This window comes from Calidris pugnax, unplaced genomic scaffold (genome assembly GCF_001431845.1).
Source record: "Calidris pugnax isolate Ruff unplaced genomic scaffold, ASM143184v1 scaffold35, whole genome shotgun sequence".
Taxonomy (NCBI): Eukaryota; Metazoa; Chordata; class Aves; order Charadriiformes; family Scolopacidae; genus Calidris; species Calidris pugnax.
Window position 1 is genome coordinate 261362 of NW_015090760.1, and position 26865 is coordinate 288226.

Consider the following 26865-nt stretch of genomic DNA (forward strand, 5'->3'; position numbering starts at 1 on the left):
GCGTGTCCAGAGAAGGGCAACGGAGCTGGTGAGGGGTCTGGAGACAAGTCTTGCAAGGAGCGGCTGAGGGAGCTGATGGTGTTCAGCCTGGAGAAAAGGAGGCTGAGGGGAGACCTTCTCACTCTCTGCAACTCCGTGAAAGGAGGGTGTAGCCAGGGGAGGACGATCCCTTCTCCCAAGTCACAGGTAATAGGACAAGAAGAAATGGCCTCAAGTTGCACCGCAGAGGTTCAGATTGGACATTAGGAAAAAATTCCATGCTGAAAGGGTTATTAAGCAGTGGAACAGACTGCCCAGTGGTTGAGTCACCATCCCTGGAGGTAGGTAGTTAAAAGATGGGTAGACAAAATGCTTGGAGATACAGTTTAGTGATGACTTCTGTCAGTGTTAGGCAGATGGTTGGATTAGATGATCTGAAAAGTCCCATCCAACCTAGGGAATTCTGTGGTTCTATGAAGTGTTATTTCCTCTGCCAGTGCTTTGGTTATCTATAATCTTTACTTTCATTTATGATTATTATTATCTAGATTGTTTATACAATTACCAGTCCCATATCTGTTGTTCCTTCATGTCACCCGTGCCGTAGCAAAAAAAGCCTGCCATCCACTTGCTTTGCGTAAGAAAGCGGTTACCAGCTCTGGAAAAGATGAGGGGACTTTGGTATCCCAGGTGATTATTCTTACGGACAGAATGAGTCATTTTCGTGTGGACTTTTTAACATGTGGGTGAGTGAATCATCAGGTGTTGAACAGATTAATCTTGTCAATGGGATGCGCACAAGATAATGTTTTCTCACTGAGACAACTTGTACCTGTCTAAAGAAAAATATTACAGAGGCTGAAATACGGTGACGTCGTCTGCCTTTGAACCTTGGGAGATGATCCATGAAACAGCCCAATGTTGCTTTTCATAGTTCTTGGTATGTGGAGGAGGGGGGGGTAGTGACCTTTAAAGTATTGTTAAGTGTAGAAGTTTTGGGGAAAAAAAAAAGTAAATATAGAAAGTTAACCAGCAGTTGCATAAGAAATTGACCATGATTTTTACTTTCTCATGTACTCATGTTATAAAACAGTTGTAGGTACATTACGTCAGTCTCTTTTGCCAATTAGTAAGTGATAGTTCAAGAGGAAACAGCTTCAAGTTGCACCAGGGCAGGTTTAGGATGGATATTAGGAAAAATTTCTTCACTGAAAGGGTTGTCAACCATTGTAACAGGCTGCCCAGGAAAGTGGTGGAATCCCCATCCCTGGAGGTAGTTAAAAGCTGGACAGACGTGGTGCTGAGGGACATGGTTTAGTGGTGGACTTGGCAGTGTTGGGTTGATGGTTGGACTTGATGGGTATTTTTGAACCTAAATGATTCTATGATTCTCTGTAAATTGCACACCACAGGGTAACAATCCAACGTGTATCACGTGCACATGAACCAAAACCTGACTGAATGCATTTGTCTTTGAAGGGCTGTGCCCGATGCCCATTTAGGCAGTAAAAGAAGACTAAGTTTCATAGATTATCTCAATGTGGTTTTTTTTTTGTTGTTTTTTTTAGTCCACAGCCAGGTTCCACCATCCAGAATTATGCTTAGTGTTGGGTTTGGCTGAAATCAAAACGATGGAGCAAAACCATCTTCCTGTTACGACTGATTTGGAATAGGAAATGAAGTACAAAATTTAGGGCATGGGAAGGCTGAGTTGAGAGCTTCAGTCAAAACTCATGACAGGTTTACGTGAAAAAAAGGTGATCCTTTCCTAGAACATCAGTTAAGGTTTAATTTTGTAATAGTACTGCGAGCGCAGGGAATATTCTTTATAGGTTTCATTCCATGGCATTTCTCAGTAGGTGTCTTTTAAAGGGTTTTGAAGGGAGAAAAATCTGAGAGCCTCACATAGACAAAACAATTTTCTGAGCAGCACAACTTTTTATCTTATTTAGGACTATGGGCTGGAAGTGTATATATATATGTGAATATATATATATGTTTTGGTCACTGAAATAAGTTTGAAGGGAGATGAATTCATTCATTGCAAATGCAGGTGCAGATGCTTTTAGAATCTGACCGAATACCTGTAAGTAAAAGCATCTTTTTCATCCTTACAGGCTTCTGAATATGGATTTCATAGAGTGGAAGGGTTGAATACCAGAAGTGCAATAATAATAAAAAAAGCCAACACCGCCCCCACTCTTCACACACCCCCCTTCCCAGCTGTCTAGCTCAGGAAATTTCACACCATGGTTGCAAGGCCAGAATGATTACAAATTAGGGTTAGCGCAAAATACAGTTATTTGAAAATTTTACAGCATTTTGCTGTAATGTAGAGGCTAGAATATTTCAAAAAAAAAAAAACAAAACCAAACCCAAATCTGGAAAATGCATGAGGGCCAGGAGGTCGTGCTTTCAAAACGCGATTCATTTGTGCTAGAAAATGGGATTTCCAAAAAAACCCAAATCTGGAAAATGCATGAGGGCAGGGAGGTCGTGCTTTCAAAATGCGATTCATTTGTGCTAGAAAATGGGATTTCTTAACCCTGTCTTTCAAACAAACCGAATCGTGCGTTGCCCCCTTGCGCTTTGACGTTTCGATTGGCATCTGTTATGCAGCTAAGATCTGCATCTCTCTCTGTCTGATATTCCATAGATTGCAGTTGAAACTGTTCCATACAATGAACATTTTTGCCTACTGAGTAATTTTTGACCTTTATTTTGAGTGTCCCTTCGCAAGGCCGCAGGTGGTCGTGACTGAACTCACAGGAGATGCAGAATATAGTAATTTTTTATTTTTTTTTTTTACATCTTAGGCTGTTCAGGGGCTCTCTGAGGGAATATCTTTATTGTGGTGAAAGCAATATGCCTAGTTTTCACTCTGATTGTAGCTTCAACACTGAATTACTCTAATTTAGTTACCCCAAGGCTATAACGTACCACTCTTTAGGACTGTAGAGTAGCCACTAAGGGAAATCTGTTGAGTGGGTGTGTGTGCATTAAGACAAGTGTGCATAAAGAAATAAAGATCATAGAATCATAGAATGGTTTGGTTTGGAAGGGACCTTAAAGACCATCCAGTTCCAACCACCCTGCCATGAGCAGTGACACCTCCCACCAGACCAGGTTGCTCAAAGCTCCATCCAACCTGGCCTTGAACACCTCCAGGGATGGGGCATCCACAGTTTCTTTGGGCAACCTGTTCCAGTGTCTCATCACCCTCACAGGAAAGAATTTCTTCCTTTTATCTAGTCTAAATCTCCCCTCTTTCAGTTTAAAACTTTTACCCCTTGTCCTACTGCTACACTCCCTGACCAAGAGTCCCTCCCCAGCTTTCTTGTAGCCTCTTCAGGGACTGGAAGGGGCTCAAAGGTCTCCCTGGAGCCTTCTCTTCTCCAGGCTGAAGAACCCCAACTCTCTCAGCCTGTCCTCATAGGAGAGGTGCTCCAGCCCTCAGAGCTTCTTCATGGCTTCCTCTGGCCCCCTTCCAACAAGTCCACGTCCTTCTTGTGCTGTGATGATGAGGCTTTTGCTTATGATGTACTTGATATGTCCTGTTGTCCTTGATGTAACTTGACCAGAGGGTACAAGTGGGGTCTGCACAGCCATACCCTAAATCCCAGTCACTTCAGCCTTGAAGTCTGTATTTGGTTTAGCTTTCCTTGGCCTCATCACCCATACTCAGTGATTTCCAGCTCTAGATAATGGATCTTTGCTTTATGGATGGCAGAGGAAAGATGGCTTCCAAATATCCTTACAGACAGGTAGTATTTCATTGAAGGTTTTACATAAGTGGTGATAAAGGTGACAGTCTGATTGCATGTCCCTAGTGCATGACCCCATGCTCTGGTTGGTGTCACCTTTGCTTATATTTGCAACTTGCTTTTCATGTAGGATATTTAATAATACATCTTTTTAGACTGTTGTTCCTTGTGGCGCTATTGAGAGGTATTGAACCAAAGAACAAATTTCTTTAATTGCTGCGAAGGAGTATTTATAGAAATCAGCTACATACCAGCCGCAGCCTCCCTGCTTGCTGTCCTGTTTTATGGGAGGTGTGAGAGCTGTGAACGCATCCTTCAGGATTTCAGTAAAGCTCTGATACTTCACTTGTCCGTGCCAGAACACCTCAGTGTATATTAAGATTTAGCAACATTCCCTAGAGACGAGTCATATTTCCCTGAGAAATGCCAAATTGGAAATCAAAACCACTGTGCAGGCAGAAGAAATCATGATGATGATTGCCATCGGAGATCTAACAATCTACTTTAATTTTCCCAAGGAAAGGTTGTTTGGTTGGGTTTTTTTTATTTTTCTTCCCAAGGAGAGTGCAGCGAGGTGGTTTAATGGCTTTGCTTCTTCCCCACTCCTTTTTGGCACGACGTCTGCCTGCGAGTTTGTGGGGCAGGAAAACCGCTGTGTTCCACTCGGTGCTTCAACTCCAGACTCTTTTATCCTGCTGTGATTGTGCTCTGCGTGGCAGCTACTACCCTTAAGAACAAGCTACACTCACAGTATTTAAAGAAAAAAAAAAAAAAAAAAGCTAAAATTCACTTGGAGAGAACAGCTAATGTAATTTCATATAATAAAACCAACCATTTGAGAATCCGCCGAGGTGATTTTCTAAATTTAAGATTTCCTTTTGAATTTGTTTTCTATCACAAATAGATTGGATTACTATAGGCTGTGTCAGTGTGAGTCACTTATAAGTGCCTGTTAATCCAATAAACCTGAGTGGTTTCTTATGGAAATACTATTTTCTGTTTTCTATTTATATGATGGTCCTGGCCTTGTTGAATCCCCGCTGACTTCACTGGAAATCTCTCTTTGGAAAAAGCTGGTATAATTTCGTGCGGTAATGGACATTACAGCGAATCAGTAAAATGAAAAATAGCCTCAAGTAATTAGTAAACGTTTTAGAAGTTATTTGTGTCAACTTTATTGCGTATTTTGCAGCGTTACTGGCTGAGAACAAAAATAATTGCCAGAGGCTTTTGTTTTGTTGGTTGGGTTTTGGTGTTGTTTTTTTTTTTCTTGTTGAGTGGTGGGGGTTTTTTTTAGTTTATATGGAGGGTAGAAGAGCATTATTATGTTTTCACACTGTCCTGCAAGTTTTAGAGGGTTTTTTTCCTTCTGTTGCTGCCTCTGCCCTACTTTGTGGTGGTGGCTACGTCGCTTGCTGCCTTAATTTCCCACCCATAAGATACTCAGCTCTGCTGAAAACTAAAAATCATGGATATTTTTTTTTTTAAAGCTGTTTTAAAATCATGATTCCAGCTTTCTTCTGTTCTACTTGTGCAGCAACTGGTGTTCATTGGCAGCAGAACGTGAAAACTTCGCTAAGGTTTGGAATTTTTGCCTGAAATAAGAAGACAGAATCTGGAGAATACATGTTTTTCCAGCCTGAGATACCATGTACTTTGGTACCAGCACAGAGGGAGGGTCGAAAAATATTCTGAAAAGATGGCTGGTAAACCTGGTCCTGTTTCAAACTAGAGAGTGCAGAATATAACAATTTATATTCTACATGGGGAATTTCTAGTGCTGAGAGAGGGAAAAAAAAAAACACCATTACATTTACAGGAAACGTTTTGACAAAATTCAGTGTTTGTAACACATGCAGCACTGCTGCTGTAAGGCACCACAATTTTCATAATCTTAAATTTACAGGCACGTACCAAGTTTCCAAATATCTTCCTCCTCTCCGTCTCCGGCGTTAGGTTTGTATCGTGCGTGGTACGAGGGAGAGGATGCTCGAAAGCCCTGAATTTTTTGACGTGTTAAGACAGACTCTGGTGGATGTTGACTGCCTGCTCGATGACACATCCTTGTAATGATTATTGAGCCCCTGCACTAAATGCTGCCCGGGGAGTTGGATCGTTAGTGGCGGAGATGAGAAACGATAATCCTCATTGTGTGCTGGGTTCTGCTGGTAAATGTTCCGTGGCGTTTTGCAGAGGCAGCTCGAGACTGTGTGAGGTGGAGATTTTTTAGATCTGTTAGGGACGGGAGTTTATTGGTAGCAACTCCAGATCCTAATTAGTGAGGATTGCAGATCATTTTACCCATTAAGCGTATGATCTCTTGAGAACATGTAGAGACCTCAGAGTTAAAGCATCTTGAATAAAAGCACAAGAGAAAAGGAAGAAAGAAGCTGTGCCTCGTGTTCGTGTGTTAAATAAGTCATTTGAAAAGTAGAACACAATTCAAAATCAATATAAAAACATATCGGGTAGGGTTTATATGAAATCTTAAGATACGAAAAGATGGATTACAAGGTTTTTTCATTTTACCAATTAATGCTAGTTAATAGATTGGAAGTTGGAGCAAGTCAAGGGAAAATGCAGGTCTCCTTCTTGCCAAAGAGTGACAAGAAATAAGAGATATTGTACTGGATACCGCTCAGCATAATTGTATTTAGTCCTGGGTCTTTTGAAGGAACAGAAGGCTCTTTGGATTCACTTGGGGGGAATAATTTTGATAATTAACAGGTCTCATTTGAAAATGGAATATATGGTGATTTTTTTTCCCATCAGAGAACACTGCGGGCTCTGACATTTTACTTGAAAACAGTATCCACGTGCAGGCTAACTGAGAGGGTCAGAGGCAAAATTTACTCAAAGCATTGATAGTTTAAAAAGTAAAAATTTACAAGTATTTATGCAAGTATATTTATTGCAGTGAATTAAACCAATTTAGGTCAGGCCAAATTGCTGCATCTGACAGAAATGGGCTGTGTGGCAAAAAGATCAATGTACAGGCAAATGTGGAGTGAAAGGTCCCAATCTGAAACAAACCTACTGTTTCCTAGACCAGTCTGATTTCTAAAACCAGCTTTTATTTCATTTAAAAGTTAAAATCAAGTTTTTCTGTTCTAGTAGAAGCACGGAGAGAACAGTTTCAAAAAGAACGGTTCTAAACTCAGAAGGAAAGACCGTGGCTGACTCCTGGTACTGGGACTTTGTAATTCATCTTGTTAAACTGGTTCTGGTTCTCTTGAACTGGTTAAACCCTGTTGTGGGGCTGGGAGAGGTTGGTGAACCGTTGGGGTACTGGTTGTGCTGCTGTGGCTGGTCTGGAGACCAGCGGAGAATCCCGAACCCCGGCTGTGCATTAGGTGGCTGTTGCTCTAAAGTCAAGAGTTGCTGACATTTCTGATCCCAGTTGGGTTACTCCAGCACCCATTGCCAAGAACTGGGATGCTATCCAGAGGGACCTGGACAGTCTGGAGAGGTGGGCTTGTGCAAACCTCGTGAAGTTCAACCAAGCCAAGTGCAAGGTCCTGCACTTGGGACGTGGCGATTCCAGGCACAAATAGAGGTTGGGTGGAGAATGGCTGGAGAGCAGCCCTGAGGAGAAGGACTAAGGGGTGTTGGTGGATGAGGAGCTCAACATGAGCTGGCAGTGCGCACTGGCAGCCCAGAGAGCCAACCCCATCCTGGGCTGCATCAAGAGAAGCATGGCCAGCAGGTCAGGGGAGATGTTTCTGCCCCTCTACTCTGTGCTTGGGGGACCCCACCTGGAGTACTGTGTCCAGCTCTGGAGTCCTCAGCACGAGAAGGACATGGACCTGTTGGAATGGGTCCAGAGGAGGCCATGAAGATGCTCCAAGGGCTGGAGCCCCTCTGCTGTGAGGACAGGCTGAGAGATGAGGGGTTGCTCAGGCTGGAGAAGAGAAGGCTCCAGGGAGACCTTAGAGCCCCTTCCAGTCCTTAAAGGGGGCTTATAGGAGAGATGGGGAGGGACTCTTGATCAGGGAGTGGAGCCATAGGACAAGGGGAAGAAGTTTTAAACTGAAAGAGAGGAGATTTAGACTAGATACCGAAAAGAACTTCTTTGCTGTGAGGGTGGTGAGACACTGGCCCAGGTTGCCCAGAGAAGCTGTGGCTGCCCCATCCCTGGAGGGGTTCAAGGCCAGGCTGGATGGGGCTTAGAGCAACCTGGTCTGGTGGGAGGTGTCCCTGCCCATGGCAGGGGGGTTGGAACTGGATGATCTTGAAGGTCCCATCCAACTACAACCACTCTATGATGCTATCTATGTGTTTGGGGCTGTTCGCCACCTACGAGAGAGGGCTCAGCCTTTCTGGCAGAGCATGTGGTGTGTTTTTGTGTCTATGGACCATAGTCTGAGATTTCACACCCCGCTCCCGTGTAAAAACGTGCTGGTATCAAATCAGCAGTTACTTTTTACCAGCACACTATATTCCTAAAGGAAGAGGTTCAGTTAGTAGGTCATTTTAACAACAACAAAAAAATTACAATCCTTTCCAAAGGCTTCACGCAAACCTGATGTTCCCGTAAGTGCTACATACTCATATGGAACGATGTATTTTCTTCTGAGATCCAATTTCTATGCAGTTTTCTATGAGAGATTTGTTACTGGCTGTTTATCAGACAGTGAGAGCACTGCAGAGAAAGGGGGGAAAAGGGGGGAAAAAAGGAAAAAAAAACATAGTAGCAGAAAATGCTTTAGTAGTTAAGTACTTCTCTCGCAGAAGAATTGTTTCCAGGACAACAAGGTTGATGACAGAGTTATAAAGTGAGTATGTGTTTCCTTTCCTCTTCCTTTATTTGTTATTAATCATCAAGGTAGGAAGACCTCTCTTTACACTTGAGTTGTTTGCCGAGAGTTGTGTTAAATCAGTTATTTTTAGCCTACGCTAGGTTGTTCGTGTGGCTCTTTAGCTATTTATAAGAGAATCCAATATGCAACACATCATTTTTCTGATGTTTCTTGTTAACATCACGTGGTATCTAAACAAATTACCCTCTCTGGACTACAAACAGTTATCTGTGGTTTGTTTATTTCTTTTAAAAGAAACAAAACAACAGGTTTGTGCTTTATATTTCAAGATCACCTTACTGGTGGGATGTGAGTTTCTTTAACTCTTTGCCCAGAATTTTTCCTCTGTTGGTATAACACATTTATTTTTTTGTAGATACTAATGAAATACTGTCATGGAAATGAATTTGGAATAATTAAAGGAAATAATTTTCCCCTAGAGTATATTCAGCTGTAGGACTCCATTGTAAGATCTATTTTCAACTGGAGTTTGGAATTTGGAATAAGAAGCCACTGAATTAAATGGAGTTGCCAATTTTAAAGGGGCATAGCCAGCATAATATCCCACCCATCTCCAAAATATGTTGATCTATTTAAAATCTGGAGGAGTATGATGAAATCTGCACTTGTGTGGTTTTCCTTTGTATATTTGATTGTGCTGTGAGTTTATTTTGTTCTGGATTGTTTTTTTCCTTCCTAACAACATTTTGAGAAAAGAAATGTCTTTTTTTTTTTTTTTTTTTTTTTGGTTTTGCAACAACATTTTGAAAAAAAAAATTGTTTTTTTTTTTTTTTTTTTTTCTTGGCTGTGCATTTTACAGGCAAGCATAACAAAAATAGTGGCCAGGTCGTTAGTGAAAAACATGCTTTGTAAAGCTCTATTGTGTTTTTCAGTTGTTTTTTGCTAAATTAAATAGCTTGAAGTTTAATGGTGGCCCTTTTAAAGGCGTTAAATGATTTCATGCCCACTAATGATATCTGTACTTATTTCATATTGAGATTTTTAGCACTTAAGTTGATGAAGAGTCAGAAGACATTTCTTGTCATGCGTAGTTGTCTGATGAACTAAGGAGATACTTGGTTCCTTTCTGAACTCATTGGAGTTTTTCTGATGCTAAAGGTTGGATGCCACATGCCAAGAGTAATGTGTGGTTGCCGGTGTGAGCCATTAATAGTTTTATTCTTTGGATGGGATTTTTCCATCCGATTCTACAGTGTGTTTATGAAGACTATCCTTTATCAGTTTAGGAAAAAACAGGATGACATGGCGTGAAAACACACACACACAGAGGTAACTCTGGTTACTGCACCTTCTCTGTATCCCACATTTCTCTGCCTCGTTGGGAAGGGAGGTTAAGCAGGATGACAAATCCATGTTGGCATTTACTTGTTGCTTTGTTATTCCCTCCTGGCTGCAAACCAGAGCCGGAGTCGGGATTCTTTTCTGACTGGTGTCCTCTTCTTTCCATCTCTCTTTCTTTTCCTTTTTCTTGTTTTCGGAAGCACAAGAACAGTGCTAACCCGGAGTGATGAGATGGTCTCTGCTTTATTTTCCAGTACAGCCCCCCCTTATTTAGTTCTTCCATTATCTGGAGCACACCAGTTCTTTATGGAGGACTGAGTAGTTCTTCCAGGTCACTACTTGGCATAGTAAGGGAATGAGGAATTCTTTGTTGCTGCTGCTAAAGGTTTACTAATTATGTGGCTAAATAGGGAATGTAGCATGAGAGCATTCTTTTTAAGGACAATATTCTCATAACTCTACTTGGTAGATTTTTTTTTTTTGGTTGGTTGCTTCTTTTCTTTTAATCTTCCAAAATGCTGTAAAAATACTAATGAATTCCCAGTAAGGTAGGGATATATTTTCTCCATTTTTACAGATTTGAATCCAGAGCACAGAGCAGGACATAATGGCCAACCCTTTCATATATTCAGCACCCATTGAAGTGTCTTAGTGTGCCTGTAACACAGATAGGACTTTCCCTTGGTCTTGGGTCTTCACCTTTCTGCAGTAGGTGTTGGAGTCAGAGCCTTAGCAGGACACTACGTACCTGTCTTAATTAAGCAATTAAATCCTTCTTTACTTTTCCTCACTTTCTCTATGGCTGAAAGGAATTTCTTTGGTAAATTTTGCAACAGGATTTGGAATTCATTTCTAGTTCTTCAGTGTAATGCTCAAATCACAGAGCAATCTCCGTGTTTCGTCTTGATAGAGCAGCTTCATTTAACAGAAATACTCTGGCAGTCAAATCGGAGAAACAGAAATGAAGGATAGAAATATTTTCCAGTGCTGACTAAAGGCAAGCAGTAAGCTTCAAGCATTAATTAACAGTATAATGAGAAACTTCAGTCCAAGCAAATACTTCTTTTTAACAGAATTTTTCTTTTCTCTGTTGTGTTGCAGAAGAAGAGATGGTGACTGAGCTGTACAAGCAAACCGGGACAATCCAAAAAGTAAGTGGAAGAATGCTCTTTTTCCTCTTCTGTATGACTCTAGGACAGTTGTTCTTTAAGATATCAGTTTAATTTAGAAGGCAATTAGTTTTCCCTCACGTCTGTGGCTGTGAGTGTAGCATGTGCAGGTTGTGGACCTGTTCTGAGTAACCCAATTTCAAGCCGCGTGGCTCAGGGAGAGTTGTGTTTGGTAGATCATTTCTCCCCCCTTCTCATCACTGGGTCAAGGCATAAAATAGTTCAGGATTGTGTCCTGTAATTGTGTTTTTACTGTTGTTGTAGCAGTGATGGTCCGAGGATGTGGAGAGGAAGAGGTTTGTAGGGAAAGGTTTTGGTCTCTTCTTAGACTGATAAAATTTAAAGAATCAGATCAGTCTACAGGAAGGCAAGAAAAGCTGGGAAGGGTTTTGGGGCTTTTTAGTATTCTCCATAATATCAGTGGGTGTAAGAAAATCTTTAACCCTACTTTAAGGCTGCTGTATTTTTGGCTGAGTATTTTCGAATGTATTAAAACAATTTGTTTAAGAAGCACTGCATGTGGGTTTTTTTTTTTTCCATTTTGGTCAAGAAAGCAGGATGTTTTGCAGTAGTATTTTAGACAGTGAGGATTACAGCTTCTCTTTCTGCTTCATTTGTAGTAGATAATGGCACATCTTAAAGTTAGGTACTTTTAACTGCCTTGAATAGTGCTATGTGTTAACAAGATTTATATTGCAATTGTAATAACAAAACCTAAGATTATTCTGAATGTAGTTTCACACCGGCTGTTCAAGTGGACTCGTTAAAAGATTGCATGAGATTTTCTATATGTTGTTGACTCAACTTTAAAAATATCTGTAAATCTGCAGTACGCATCTCGGCTTACTTATTAAGGGATGAGTATGGTTTTAACGCGTAAGTTTTGAAATTATTGATGGCTCCAGTTTATCAAGCAGCTTTTGTGTGGTGCCTTATTTAGAATTTTTCTATTACTTACATGAAAGTCATTTTAATCTATACCTGCGTCTCTTCTTTGTCTGAAAAGTTTAAGTAATTCTACAGACTTGCTTTTTATAGACACTTTCTATTAAAAAAAAAAAAAGTGGTAGAACATGTGTCAGGCATATGCAATTCCTTCAGCATCATGTTTTCCACACTGATTTAATAGCTATTGAATCTCCTCAAATATTCTTGTTTCCAAGACCTGTTTTATGGTAATAAATCTTCTTGGCTGTAAAATTCTTGAAATGATTCAGTAGGACGATTGTTTCCTTAGCGCGTTCCCTGAGAGATGATGGTTAGAAATGGAAAAGTCCTTAACCAGGTCAACTTTTTCCCCGCGATACATGTAGTCAGTGCTGGAAGTGATAATGAATGAAATCGCCAACCTTTGTTCTGGAGAACTCCTATTGTCCAAGTGATCCATGATCTCCTCATTGCTCTCTCGGTCATTTACAGTAAGTTTTCTATTAAAACGTCGTGCTGAGCTACATTGAGAAATGCCTAACGAGGTAAAGAATAAAAGCTGTGGTGTGGTGTGATGCAACTCTTCATTTAAAAAAAAAAAAAAAAAAAGGAAAAAAAGTCTGTCTCAAAATTTGTATCAAAAGCGTAAAAGAAATGCCCAGAGACTTCCTTAATTTCCCTGGCCATTTGCCCATGAGGCTGGGGGATGGTGTAGCATGCACAGTAGGCTTTTTGGCATAAATGATGGTAAAACAAGAAAAAATTAATCCAGGATAGTTGTTAACACCTTTCTTACATAAATTGAGTGCTACTTGGAGTTGTTGGGTTCTCTTGATGTATATGAACTGTAGCAGCAGCGAGTTAGTGCTGTGTGTGCTCTGTTGTGTTGCCAGATTTACTCCTTTGGACTTGTCACCACGTGTGGGGAAAAATACAGAATCATACAATGGTTTGGGTTGGAAGGGACCTTAAAGATCATCCAGTTCCAACCCCCCTGCCATGGACAGGGACACCTCCCACCAGACCAGGTTGCTCCAAGCCCCATCCAGCCTGGCCTTGAACCCCTCCAGGGTTGGGGCAGCCACAGCTTCTCTGGGCAACCCGGGCCAGTGTCTCACCACCCTCAGAGTAAAGAATTTCTTCCTAATATCTAATTTAAATCTCCCCTCTTTCAGTTTAAAACTGTTACATTCTGTAACCTCTGTGGCTTTCTGACAACTGGGAAAAGCTCTTAAAATTGGGCATTTCTTCTTGGGAGCACATAAGAAAGGAATTCTGCCAAGAGCCTGTGAGAAGTTCTGTGTATTCAGTTTCCAAGGTAGTTTCTTTGGAACATCAGGTGTGCAAAGAAAAGGGAGATGTTTATTTACCTCAACTCTCTGCGTGGCTGGAACTCCAGGTAAAAACACCAGATTATACCAGGAGATAGGGAGTTCCTTGGTCTCAAAATTCGTAACTTCCTGAAACACTGTTTTTTTTTTCTTCCTTTAATGTTTTCCTAGTTGGACATAAGATACTGGAATCGTCCTTTAGGTTGCTCAACGCTGAGGGAAGCAGGATGTTCTGAGGTTAGTTCCTTCATGGGCTCAGGCTTGGGATCTGAGATCTTTGATCCTCATTAAATGCCTGAGGATAGGAAATAAAGCTTTGCAGTTCCCGTAAGATTTATAGCAAGATTTGTGTATTAAATCTGCTCTTTGTTTTGCTAAAGGGAACCTTGTGTTCTTGCTGACCTCACCTGCCAGATGGATATTTCCATTTAAACTGTGCATTAATGAGGTGCTTTACTGCAGGGCATAAACCTTGAGGTTTTCAACATTGTACTTTAAAATGATCCAAAATAGCTCTTGTTATATTCACAGATGCTGTTGGTCATGATAAAGAATAATGTCTACACTTAAAAGGTGGACTCAAAGATGATTTCTGCTATGTAGGATCTTGACAAGATCATGTCGTTGTGTCATGTCAGTATAGTCATTCCAGATAATGTCTTACAGAAGAAACAGTAATATTGGGGAACATTTTGTATGTGTGTGTGTATGCATACAGGTGTTTTTACGGGTGGTAGAAGTCTTTGGTGCCTGTCTGAATTGTTGGTCGGATGAGGAGGAACTTCTTTCCTTTGAGGGTGGCGGAGCCCTGGAACAGGCTGCCCAGAGAGGTGGTGGAGTCTCCTTCTCTGGAGACATTCAAAACCTGCCCGGACACGTTCCTGTGCAACCTGCTCTGGGTGGACCTGCTTTGGCAGGGGGGCTTGGACTAGATAATCTCCAGAGGTCCCTTCCAACCCCATATCATTCTGTGATTCTGATTCCTTGTGAAGATGCAGGGTGATCCAAATGATGATAAACTTTTTATTACCAGTTGAAGTTCTGCTGACTCATGTAGCTTCCACAAAGTCGCTTTATCAGTGGTGTTGGTCACTCTTGCCTGTGAAGTGAGGGAGCCCTACCTACTTCAGGTTTTAGATGCAATGATACATATTAATATCTTGACTCTTCAGAAGTACAAGCCAAATCTCTGACCTCATGGCAAAGCTCACTCCTTGCACATGCCTGAGCAAATGGGTTTCATGGAGCATGTTGCCACTCAGTCTGATCCCTTAGGGAGGCAAATGATGAGGAGGGTTTGCAGAGAAGGGAGAAGTACAGCCAACAATGGTAAAGAAGGACATTTCCCTCTTCAGGTAGCCCATTTTCTTCTGAGAAGGTCCACTAGGACATGTAGCATGAAAGGGGACAGACCACAAAGAGGTCAGTGTTATTGGATGTGTGTGAAGTAGCCATTAACGCAGGCAGTGAGTATTCAGAAAGAAACTCTCCATTTGACAGTGCTGTCTTCTAGATGACTTAGAAACATAAAAACACAACTTATTTTTAAAATGAGCGCTCTTAATTTTTGTCAGATGTGAAAGTACCTGTAAGTTTAACGCGTGCTTTGCGAGGCGAGGGCTGTGCTCAGACCAGTTACCGCCTTTCCATTCTATGAGTTGTCTCTGTGCTGCGGTGGCTTCAGACACAGAATTCTGGCACCAGCATTACCACTGAGAAGTTGTGATGTGCACTTCTCAGGAGCACGTCTCTTGTGCCATGGGAACAGGAGCCCCGTGCTGTAGGCATCTGTGTGGCTCACTTGGGCTACAGGATGGGCTATCCCTTAGGGATGCACTGTCTGCACCCATATTCTAGGGTACAGGAAGCCCCAGGGAGCGGGACTCATCACTTCTTTTTCCCCTTTTCCCATAGTAATCCAGCTGCTAAAACAACTTTTCTGCAACTGTAAAAAAAAGAAGTGATGTATCAACCTGGAATACATCCATCTGTATTCGCAGGAGCTGCTTATACGTTCCCAAGCTAAGGGTAAATAACATTTATTCTTGCCTTTCTCACCTGTGTGCTCCATTAATCAGAGTCTGTCTGATGCTACAAAGCTGCAGTTTTCTGAAGACTTCTCATGTTTGAAATTGGAAGACACCTAACAGCAAAACCTTCTCCTCTTCTTTTTTTTTTTTTTTTCCTTTTCATTTCTTGCTCAGAAAGCAAGATAAAAGCACTTGCTTTCAAATCTTTGTAGATGTCTAAGAGCCAGAGCTTACCTAGAAATTCACCTTTCCCCAGTATGCAAGCTGAAAATGTAAATTCAGAGATGAGTTAGATATCCAGTTTGAGCCGCACAAATCATTATTAGACTTTATTTAGATTTTATTTTCCCCTAACCGAGGCTAGTTTCTGTAGCTCAGGGGTGGGAGCCTATATCCTAAGGGCTATATGTGACTCACTGTTTCATATAGCCTATTGTCATGCTATTTTTTCACATTATTTATTCACCTTAATATAGAACAACACTGATATGTTTATTAACACATGGACTTGGCTTGCTAAATATGTTTAAAAGTGTTGGCCCTTTGCTAGAAAAAAATTTCTCTGATGTTGCTGTGAATTGTGGTGTCACAACTCATGCTCACCTACAAAGACACCAAGACATTGAGTCCTACCTGTGTGTAAGCCAGCACGGGATGGACAGAGATAAATCACTCTCCTAAGATTTAGTCTCGGATGGATGGAAGGAGGACAACCTTCAGCTTTCCAATCAGAAATCACCGATTTGAGCCTTCTTGAGCTTGCAGTTTTGTATATCGTGTTTATATCACACATTTCCACTTGGTTGGGGTTTTGAGTCTTGCATGAAAATAGTAGGGGAAAATGCAACTTCATATGAAAAGAAAAAACAAGGATTTTTCTCTTTAAAACATCAAATCATTGTAAATACATAAGTGATGAACATGCTTGAAATGCGCTCCTTTCTCGTCCTCCAGCGTGTCTTCTGTGAGACTGGAGTCTTGTCTCATCTTCTGTAGGAGAAATGCTTTTTTTTCCCCTCCATTCTGTCTGCTGTGTTTTCATGAGACAGGCCCTTCCTTCGATAAATATCCTCCTCAGCTCACTGGCCTGGAGGACCAGACTCATGCTCGGGCTGTAAAAGGACAACCAGCTCTTGTCAGCCTTCCAGGAGGAGAGGTGTTGCCCCTTTTGAGTAGGGTGCTTGCTCTGTGGATGGTCAATGTGGATGCTCCTCTGGGTTTTTGCCACTGATATTCAGCTCTCTGCAGTGTGTTGTAATCCTTCTGGATGGGCCAAGCTTCATGTCCAGAGAAGGGCAAGGAAGCTGGTGAGGGATCTGGAGCATAAGTCCTGTGAGGAGCAGCTGAGGGAGCTGGGGGTGTTCAGCCTGGAGGAAAGGAGGCTGAGGGGAGACCTTCTCACTCTCCACAGCTACCTTAAAGGAGATGGAGGTCTATCTCTTCTCCCAAGTAACAGGCAATTAAGGCAAGAGGAAATGGCCTCGGTTGTGCCAGGGGAGGTTTAGGATACCTTAAAGGAGATGGAGGTCTGTCTCTTCTCCCAAGTAACAGGCAATTAAGGCAAGAGGAAATGGCCTCGGTTGTGCCAGGGGAGGTTTAGGATGGATATTAGGAAGAATTTCTTCACGGAAAAGGTTATCAAGCATTGGAATGGACTGCCCAGGGAAGTGGTGGAGTCACCATCCCTGGAGATATTTAAAAGACATGTAGACGTTGTGCTGAGGGACATGGTTTAGAGATGGGTTTTGTCAGTGTTGGGTTGATGGTTGGACTTGATCTGAAAAGTCCCTTCCAACCCAGGCAATTCTATGGTTCTGTGGTTGTGGCTGGGTGACTTATCTATAGGCTGATGATGGTGGAAACACAGTTTGTATCACCAGAAAGCACCCTGTCACGCTGTTAACATACTTTGCATCATTATCATGTCCTGTGGCACAGCGTTTCAGCAGAGTTCCTGAACACCTAATGACCTTCTGGCTTTCAGAGGTGAAGGGCTGATGTACCCGTATCAAACCAGAGTTACCCAGCAGTAATAGACAGTTGGCCCAGGTGCTGCGTGGCACGCCAAGCATGAATCTGTGCAGAGAGAAGTTCTTGTCCTGAGATGCTGCTGCTGTTGGGAAAGCAAGAAGTGAGGTCAAGCAGGAACTAAACTATGTGGATGTAGTGGTTAACCAGGAAGACACGTCACCGTGCACAGCTGAGTGTTGCAGAAATAGGCAACCAGCTGGTTGGCAGAGGTCATCCTCCCCCTCTACTCTGCCCTGGTGAGGCCCCATCTGGAGCACTGTGTCCAGTTCTGGGCTCCCCAGTTCAAGAAGGACAGGGAACTGCTGGAGAGGGGACAGCAGAGGGCTACAAAGATGATTAGGAGCTTGGAGCACCTCCCTTATGAGGAGAGGCTGAGGGACTTGGGTCTTTTTAGTCTGGAGAAGAGAAGGCTGAGGGGGGATCTGATCAATGCTTATGAATACTTAAAGGGTGGGCGTCAAGAGGATGGGGTCGGTCTTTTTTCAATGGTGCCCAGGGACAGGACAAGAGGAAATGGGCACAAACTTGAATGTAAGAAGTTCCACCTAAGCATGAGGAGGAACTTCTTTCCTTTGAGGTTGACAGAGCCCTGGAGCAGGCTGCCCAGGGAGGTGGTGGAGTCTCCTTCTCTGGAGACACTCAAAACCCGCCTGGACACATTCTTGTGCAACCTGCTCTGGGTGGACCTGCTTTGGCAGGGAGTTGGACTAGATGATCTCCGGAGGTCCCTTCCAACCCCACGTGATCCTGTGAAATAGTTTAGCCCAGTGGAGTTAAATCACCGCGCTGAGAATAAACAGCTATCCATGGAAACATCCTTGCTTAGAAGCAGCCCGAGACGCTGATGTGCAGCTTTGCATTCTCCGTCAACATTACCAACGTCCTGGCACGAGTCCCACGTGTGGAGCTGAGGAAGTAGACGGTATAAAAGCAGAACTCTTTGGGCTTTTTGTTCTGCGTTGATCCCTCAGCCTTGCTGTGACTGTTCCAGGCCAGAGCATCTGTGTTCCACGTCTAGGAACACGGAGGGGGTGTACTCCTGAAGGATGGCTACGGAGCATCGCTGTGGTTTTGGTTCAGGGGTGTTCAAAGCCCTGCAGTATGTATACAAATTAGCCATAATTTATTTTAATTAAATACAAAAGCTGCATACGTGCTGCTGAAGGGGCAAGACAGGGATTCCCCACCTCTAATTTGTCATCTTGCTGTTTGGATTTATTCGCTATTGTCTTCCCTCTTATAGATTTGTGCAGAGATGGCTCATCCTCTTCCTCCTGTACTGTTAGCAATGGCATCTGCCCTTTGAAATGTAACAAATTTTCTTAAACTTTCGTTTTTTTTCTTTTCTTTCTTGCCCTATAATAATGTAGGCATCCTTGTCCTTCCTGACCATATATACCTATGCAGGATTTATTTTAATTAGAAAGCTACAGGAAACAGAATCCCCATCCCTTCTCATATCTGATTTTTTTATTTTTTGAATTAGGGAGCCTGGAGTACCCACCCTGGGGCTGGCAGGCAGCCTGGCAGGAAGCTGGACAGACTGGCCTGCCGGCCAATCTTGTTGCCTTTTTTAGGGCATTTTGATGAAATCAGCACATTTCCACGCACTCGGTGTTCTGCAGTATAAAAATTGTCATGTTCAGGAGTTGTTTGGGGTTTGGTTGTTTTGGGGTTTTTTTGCGGAGCTTTAGTTTCAGTCTACAACTTGTGACTTCTGGGAAATTATTAATTGATTTTAGTAATCGCTGTAGATGACTTTATGAGAAGAGAGGTGGTCTTTCCAGGGGAGAAAATCCTCTTGGAGGTATGTTCTTCAGCTGGTGTGAAGGATTGCCTGATGTGTATCGGGTAGGTGGGTTAGCTGGCAGGGACCTCATGTTCCCCATCTACAATTCTCATGTAACAACTGCTCAAATTGCTGCCAGATGTTTTCTGTTTCCCTAGAATGGCTTTCCTGGGAGAAATCCAAACCACGTAGGACCCGGATCTCCCCACCTTCTTTGGTGAGGTAATGGTGGTTGGCAGGGAAGTGCAACCTGGGAGAAGCAGCAGAAGGCTTCAGGTCTGGAGGACAGTGTCTGACAGCACTTCATCTACACAGCTGTGTTGGGATGTAGCTCAGTCAAGGCATGCTGTGCTGGTGGACTCTTCAGTCAGTCCAGTTCCATCTCCTGCTCAGGTCTGGAGGACAGTGTCTGACAGCACTTCATCTACACAGCTGTGCTGGGACGTAGCTCAGTTGGGACATGCTGTGCTGGTGGACTCTTCAGTCAGTCCAGTTCCATCTCCTGCTCAAAGTAGGACTGATTTGGAAGTGAGGCTGAGCTGTAAAGGGCCACTACTAATTGAAAATCATAGAATAGCTTGGGTTAGAAGGGACATTAAAGATCATCTAGTTCCAACCCCCCAAGAACAGAGAGTTGAAAACCTTCCTCTTCCCATCTTCCAGTGATTTCATATTGAAGACTTTTATTTTTTTTTCCTTGGATCTGATCAGAATTTGCCTTATCGCAGCTCGTGACTGTTGCCACTTGCCATTTGTCTTCTGTCCTCTTTATCTGTATTTTCTTAGGAGTGCCTGTAGGGACCCAAAGGGCTGATGAAGGGGCAATATCTAGTGTTCTGTGCACATTTGCAACCTGGGTCCAGGAACCTTCTTTGGATCTCTCTTCCTCTTCTGGGCCATGGAAGTGCCCAAGAGCGTCACCTGTGGAAGTGATAGTGGTGCCCAGTGACAGGACAAGAGGTAACAGGCACAAATTTGAACATAGGAAGTGCCATCTCAACATGAGGAGGAACTTCTTTCCTTTAAGGGTGACAGAGACCTGGCACAGGCTGCCCAGAGAGGTGGTGGAGTCTCCATCTCTGGAGGCATTGAAAATCCACCTGGACAAGTTCCTGTGCAATGTGCTCTGGGTGGACCTGCTTTGGCAGGGGGGTTGGACTAGAAGATCTCCAGAGGTCCCTTCCAACCCTATATAATTCTGTGGTTTTGTGAAGTGTTAGAGCTGAACTTGTGTTCTCAAGATACAGTACTACTATTGAACAATATTGGAATTTTCTGGATGACTTTAGCATCTGATGTAAAACCCCACAAACCCACTGGCACAATGGAACCAAGAGTCTGGCACTTTAAGCAAATCAGTCTTATCTTGATTATTTCCTTTCTTAGTCCTCTCCAGTAAATGAATCTGCCTCCTTGGAAGATTCTTTGCATTATGAAGCATTTTGAGGTTGTGAGTTTACACTGAATCACCAATTAACAGTTCACCGAAAATAATTTCAAGTCAGATCATACTGTGTTTACTCAAGTAGTTGCTGCTTTCAGAGGAGATGTGAAAGCAGCTTTGATTCTCCAAAGCAGCTCATGTCGTAGTGGCCTTTGAGTATGTCCTTAGAATGGAGCCAACGTTTACACAGACGTTACAAATCATCCATATTGTGTCAAATGAGCCAGTCTTAAATGGAATTCCGTCTACTGGGGAAGGATAAAATTGAAAATGCAGAAAGCTTAATATGGCTTTTTTGATGGTTGTTGGAGCTCCAGTATTTGCACAGTCATGGTGTGAAAGCCACATGGGTAAATTCCATCAGAGGGGAACCTAGATAATAACCAAGAGCAGCAGTAAAAAGAATAAAGAGGGGAATTTTCCCTTTATGTAATGAGTTTGAATGGGTTTGGTGGTTCTTGTGTACACATAGTGTGAATTCACGGGAGCCCATCCAGATCCACAATAGCTAAGTAGTTCCTCGGAAATCAAATAGGGTTTAATCTTAGAAAACTTGCATAATAGGAAAAATTGGCCTTTGTATCCAGAAGCTAAACTGGTTAAGCAAACATCTACTATTGACTTGATCTCTTAGCCTGACTTTGAGCGTGAAACTTATCTCTAGCAAAATGAAATATACCCCTTTTTTATAAATATATTTAGCTTCTTCCTCAAAAAAATCATGTACGCCACGTGCTCCTATCCTTGCAAAAGGCTACTACTATTTGAACCTCGCTTTGTGCTTACTGGTTTTCTCCTGGTTTTCTGCTCCAGTGCTCAAGATGCAGAGGGAACTAGGGCTCTGCTGACATGGCTGTCACTTAAATAAAATTACAGCGAGAGTCAAGAGTTTACAGCCTACAGGAGTCAACCCTGCAAACTGTTTTTTCCATACCCAAGAAGCGTGAGTCAGATTTTGCAAAGTGAGTCAAATCTATCCTCAGATTCATTTGAAGACGCTGTAATGGATATATAATTTGAAACAGTATTATGCATTTCAAACTAATTCAGTTTGCTGTATTCCCTCCGAGCGGGGACGGCGTGGACAGAAGTGATGGGGAAGCATGGAGGGGATGGTGGTTCAGATGTCCCTCCTGCAGTGTGGAGGGTATAGGAAGATTATCTTTAAGTCACTGCTTTTTGTAGGGGTTTGCCAGGGTCTGAGAGATGGTTAACCCTTGGTGATAGTGCTAAATTGCAGTCTTCAGCCTGACAGCACCACTTAAATGAGGATGAGGGTTGTCCCTGGGCTTTTGAAATACTTTGGCAAAGGCCTACTCGGCTCATTCTTTGAGATGCACGTTGGGGATCCAGACTTGTCTTACAAAAGGGGTTGTATCCCCCTAACACCTTCTTTTAAAGAAATCTCTTTCCATTTGCTTCCCTTTATCTTCACCTGGCCAGGGTTCCTGTGCATAAAGCTGTCCTCAGAGGTCAGATCTGCTGGAGTTACAACCCTTTACCAGGATGTGACTCTTGCATGTTTTGCTGGCTGTGTCATGGCGAAACACTCCCTTTCCTCTGGAGGAATTACACGACAATTAAACTTGGGAGGCACAGTCGCTTTCCAAGCCTCACTTTCTTCTCCTCTTTTCCCGTGTTTAACCCTCCCTCTGAGAAATCTCTTTTTTTTTTTTGATTGTGAATTTTGACCAGGAAACGAATTTGATGGCTCCATTCTTAAGCGTCGGTCTTTGACTGGCTGCAGTCAACATCCTAATATTGTGCTCGGAGAAGTGACTAATACCTCCTGTCTGGCATAAGTCTTGAATGAACCAGGAGACAGGCATGCGTTTATTTTTCCTATTCCTGTGTGTAATCAATCTAGAATGAAAATTTGTTTGAGATTTGCTTTTCTTCCGCAATTTTTTTTGGTGGGGACCCTGAGGAAATGAATGATGGAATTCAAATGTGGCGGTTCAAAGAACATCTTGGGCCATTACTTATCTCTGGTACAAAGAGGGGTTGGCAGCATCGGATACGTGGTTCCCTGAGTGATACGCACCATCCCTTGTAGGTCACTGCCTGCTTTTAATTCATCCCATAACTCAAACCAGCTCTGAGTTGTCTTCACTCTGCATGAAGAACGTCATGTTTTTTAGAAGTGTATTGTTTTTAGATCGTTCAGATCTTTATTATCTTTTCTAAAGGGTTTTGATTTATTAGATCATTGTAGAAGACTGGGATTCAGAAGTCCAACAGCAATCAAGTCACTTGTTTGTGTTTTTTTTACCTCTAGTTTAATTTCTGCCAAAGTTTTTTGAAGCACACAGTGCTTGAAAGGTGCTGAACAACAACAAAAAAAACCCCAAACAAAAATCCCAAACCAAACCACACCAAACATTTTTAATAAACCACAAATGTTAGTATATTTGTACAGAACAAGATGGTTGGTGACCTTGGGTGTCAACACAAGATAATGTTTGTCACATCTTCTACCAGCATCCCGGGGGATGTCCTGAAGCAGAGCTCAGAGTGTCTCCAGTCAGTGTTCCTAACTGCTGGTGGTGACACGTGGTGTTACATAGGGATCAGTCGTGCTGCTTTTCATCTCTGCATGTAACTTCTGTTCTTCTGAACCATTTTAAACTTAAAGAGGAGTGATTTAGAGTAGATGTTAGGAAATTCATTGCTCTGAGGGTGGTGAGACACTGGCCCAGGTTGCCCAGAGAAGCTGTGGCTGCCCCATCCCTGGAGGGGTTCAAGGCCAGGCTGGATGGGGCCTTGAGCAACCTGGTCTGGTGGGAGGTGTCCCTGCCCACAGCAGGGGGTTGGAACTGGATGATCTTTAAGGTCCCTTCCAACTCTAACCATTCTACAGACGATTCTACAAACTGTTTCTCTGATTTTACTCGATGATTCTACAAACTGTTTCTCTGATTTTACTCCTTAAGTTTTTCCTCCTTTTCCGTGTAGTTCTTCACTTGAATTCCATCTGTGTGAGTATGTGACTCCATTACCCTTCTTCATCTCCAATCTGCCAATAACGTTTGAGTTAATTAGTGAGAAACTGAGAGCAACAGGTTTGAGATTTTTTCATGCTAAGATGTCTTTTTGGGAAACTGCATCTCCAGTTGGAGAAAGTAGCGTTTGCCTGAGGGAATTCAGAATTCTGCTTCACTGTCATGCTGACCTGCAAAGCTGTTTCTCTCTCTGATGTTCATGTAAATTTTTTCTTCCTAAGGAATTTAACGAGATTCAACATCGGCAGTTGCCTCTTTTTGACAGCTGCTCCAGAATGTAGTTTAAAGGAAGCCTGTAATTTTTGGCACCTGTAGCTGAGTAAGACAAACCCAGTGCTGATGGCAGCTAACTCACCAGTAATCTACTCACTGGTGGATGAATGCAAAGTCTCCCGGGAGGTGTTTTGTGTACGTGAACGCTGTCTCCTATTCACTGCGTAGGGTTAAGGATGCTCGAGTTACTCCAGCAAAGACAGCACTTGCTTTGGTACAGGATTTCTCAAACAGAACCACTTCCTGGACAGTATGATAAACAGTTGACTTTTTTTTTTTTTTTTAAAAAGTTATTTTTATCTTGTTTTGAATCTTTCTTGGGTTTACTGCCATACAAGCTGGAGACAGATCTGCTAGTTTTGAAGTACAGGAAAATACCTGAGCATCTGATGTTTAAAGACGATCAAGAAACACTTCATGGACTTCCAGATGTATTTTCAGCTACATACATTGCTCAGCTGTTTACACGAAGTGTGTCCTGTGTTTGGTTCCAACTCTGCCTTATTCTTCAGACAACACAGAGAACTCCAGGATAATTGGCTTTGTAACATTTTATTACTTTATTAGATGCCAGTGTCGTAATTGGATCTGTTTGTCATTTTTAAACATACCAATGCAGTTACTGAGACACTTGTTAGTATCACAAAAACCCGTGTATAAAATGCACCCAGTTGGTTCATAGTTTGCTGCTGCAGCGTCTGAAATACTGATGGGGTTTCTAATTCTAACCTAATAAAATAAATTGCCATTACGGTTCCACTGGCTGCACGCATAACGTGTGTCTTTTACCAAGGGTTTCTCAAAAGGGAGTAGTATTTAAATAACAATCTTCAGTATTTAAAAAAGGGCATCATATTAAAATTGAGCTTGTACCACCAAGTTGGTTTCTTTTTTTTTTTATTTTTCCTCTTTTCCATTTTTAGGTCAGATGATTCAGGTTTTCCTCAGTGCTTTTAACCTTTTGCCATCTGAGTGAGCTGCTCAAGGGACAGCAGTGCTTTGAGGCCATGGCTGAAAAAAAAAATGCCACTTCTGCTAGGATGGATCTATTTCACTGTCTCCCATAATGTTTGCTCTTAGTTTCTTATCCTTTTGTTACTTTCCATTTCTCCTTAGCACTCAGCATCCTCGCAAACATCCCTCTTTAGTTTTTCTTTCACCTTCAACACATTCCTCTCTTAGTATAAAAGTCCATACATGGGAGAGAGGGACAAAAAATTGCCTTGCAGCTCATCAAATCTCCCAGCTTTTCATGGAAATGTAGGCTTAATTGCTGGCAACAGAGCAAAAAACAGAACGTTACCGTTTCTCATTCTCATTTGAACAAAAATTTCCGTAGCTTGCTGGATGTTACATCCTTTTATTTTGTTCCCTAAATAATGAAGTGAGTGTTTGCTTTCCTTAATTTCCCTTGTGAAATGCAAGAGAGGGTTCCCTGTCCGCTTGCAGACTGTCCTGCCTTTTAAGTATTTGCAGTGGATTTTAAAGCATTGATAGGAGTGTGTAAGCACACACGGGTGTGTAGATCATCAATGGGCAGCGGGGTCGTTCGGAGACAGAGCCATAGAGGTGGCAGAAATATATTTTAAAATATCCTCCAAATAGATCTTCTTGTTCTCGGCCGCTACAGAAATTCTGTATCGAACAAACCTGACACAATCGCGGCGTTTGAAAAGCGGGGGCTAAATTCTGATTTAAAAAATGGCTTTATGTCTTTACGGAGACCAGATATTTTATTCCCTATCAAATGGAATAAATCTGAGCTCTAAGAGATCTCCATCCATGTAAACGAAAGCTGAGTTTTGGCCCTTCTTGTTCTGTGCTTTTTAGTCACGTGATGCCCTCTCCATAAATCATGCGCTTGAAAGCTTTTCTCGCTTCCTGCTTTTACCAATCAGATCATATAAAATGCAGATGAATCGAGGTTCTGGGTTATTAAGCATAAGCAGAACACCCCCCCTAAATCCCCTTCTGTCTCACCAGCCCCGTGTCCCCCCGTTTGGAAACAAGACAGCGAGGGTGACAAACTTCTGACTAATCTAGTGGAGGGGTTTTTTTGGGGTCTCCTCCCTTTCTTCTTCTGACCTGTACTTTACTTTCGGTATAAAGCGAGCGCAGAAATTACCCTGTGGGAGTGGTGAAACTGCAGCAGAGAAACACAAACTATTTGGATTCATCCGAAAGCTATTCATTCGCTTGCTCTACTTTTTATTAACGGCTGGGAGCGTGCAGTTGGTCTGGTTCTGGCTACGTATCCGTCAGCAAGAACGGAGGTAATTCTTCCTGTGTCTCTTTCCTTTTAATAGTGCTTTAATTCTAGCAGAAAAGGTCTTTATAGTTTGATCCTAATCTATTATTTTAACTACTTGAGCTGTGTACACAGCTGCCTGATGGGCATGTTTCTGTCCATCTCGGTGAGCTCCTTTCCCAATAACTTTTATTTTTGGAGCAGAGGAATGAGGTTTTTAGATTCGGATCCAGGTTGCGCAGGTGAAAATCGCAACTCTTCTCCAGGGGAGGTTGCAGAGCTGCTTCCAGCAGACGTCAGCATATTTGCAGCCCAATTTTTAGTCCATAATGGGTTTTTGTTTTAATCATCCGCGTATACCAAGATGAACATCTCTCTTTACAGTCGGCATCACCAGCACTTTTCTGTGTGTTTGGGGAAAGTACGTTCCTGCAAACCCACGGGCAAGTTCGTGTCGCTATTTTCTCCGGCGGGAGGAGATGAGATATTTTTAGTAAGTCATTTCAGAAGTGTTAGGGCTTCCTGGTACTTTTAATCGTTAATTTTCGCTGCAAACTGAAAAGGCAGGATTGGCAGCATTTCATCCCAGGAGGACGCTTCTCCCAGCGTGACTGGTCCCTGGCTGCAAGTGCAGGTCCTTACGGCTTCGGGACGAGCGGTACGTTAAAGGCGAGAGAAAAGTCTTGTTTGGCTGGTGTTAAAAACGCCTCTTAAACATTAAATATTTGCCTCTGTAATACTGCAAAGTAACGTTATGCTCCTTAAAGCCTTTGCAT

The 26865-nt window shown here is 42.5% G+C and overlaps 1 long non-coding RNA gene across 2 annotated transcripts in view; it reads left to right on the forward strand.

The window, feature by feature from the left end:
- Window positions 1-26865, forward strand: part of LOC106889615 — a 120139-nt gene that overhangs the window by 18340 nt on the left and 74934 nt on the right. For both annotated transcript variants that reach the window (XR_001412400.1, XR_001412458.1), the window contains exon 2: window positions 10947-10996. This is a non-coding gene — a long non-coding RNA (uncharacterized LOC106889615). The remainder of the gene's footprint in view (window positions 1-10946; window positions 10997-26865) is intronic.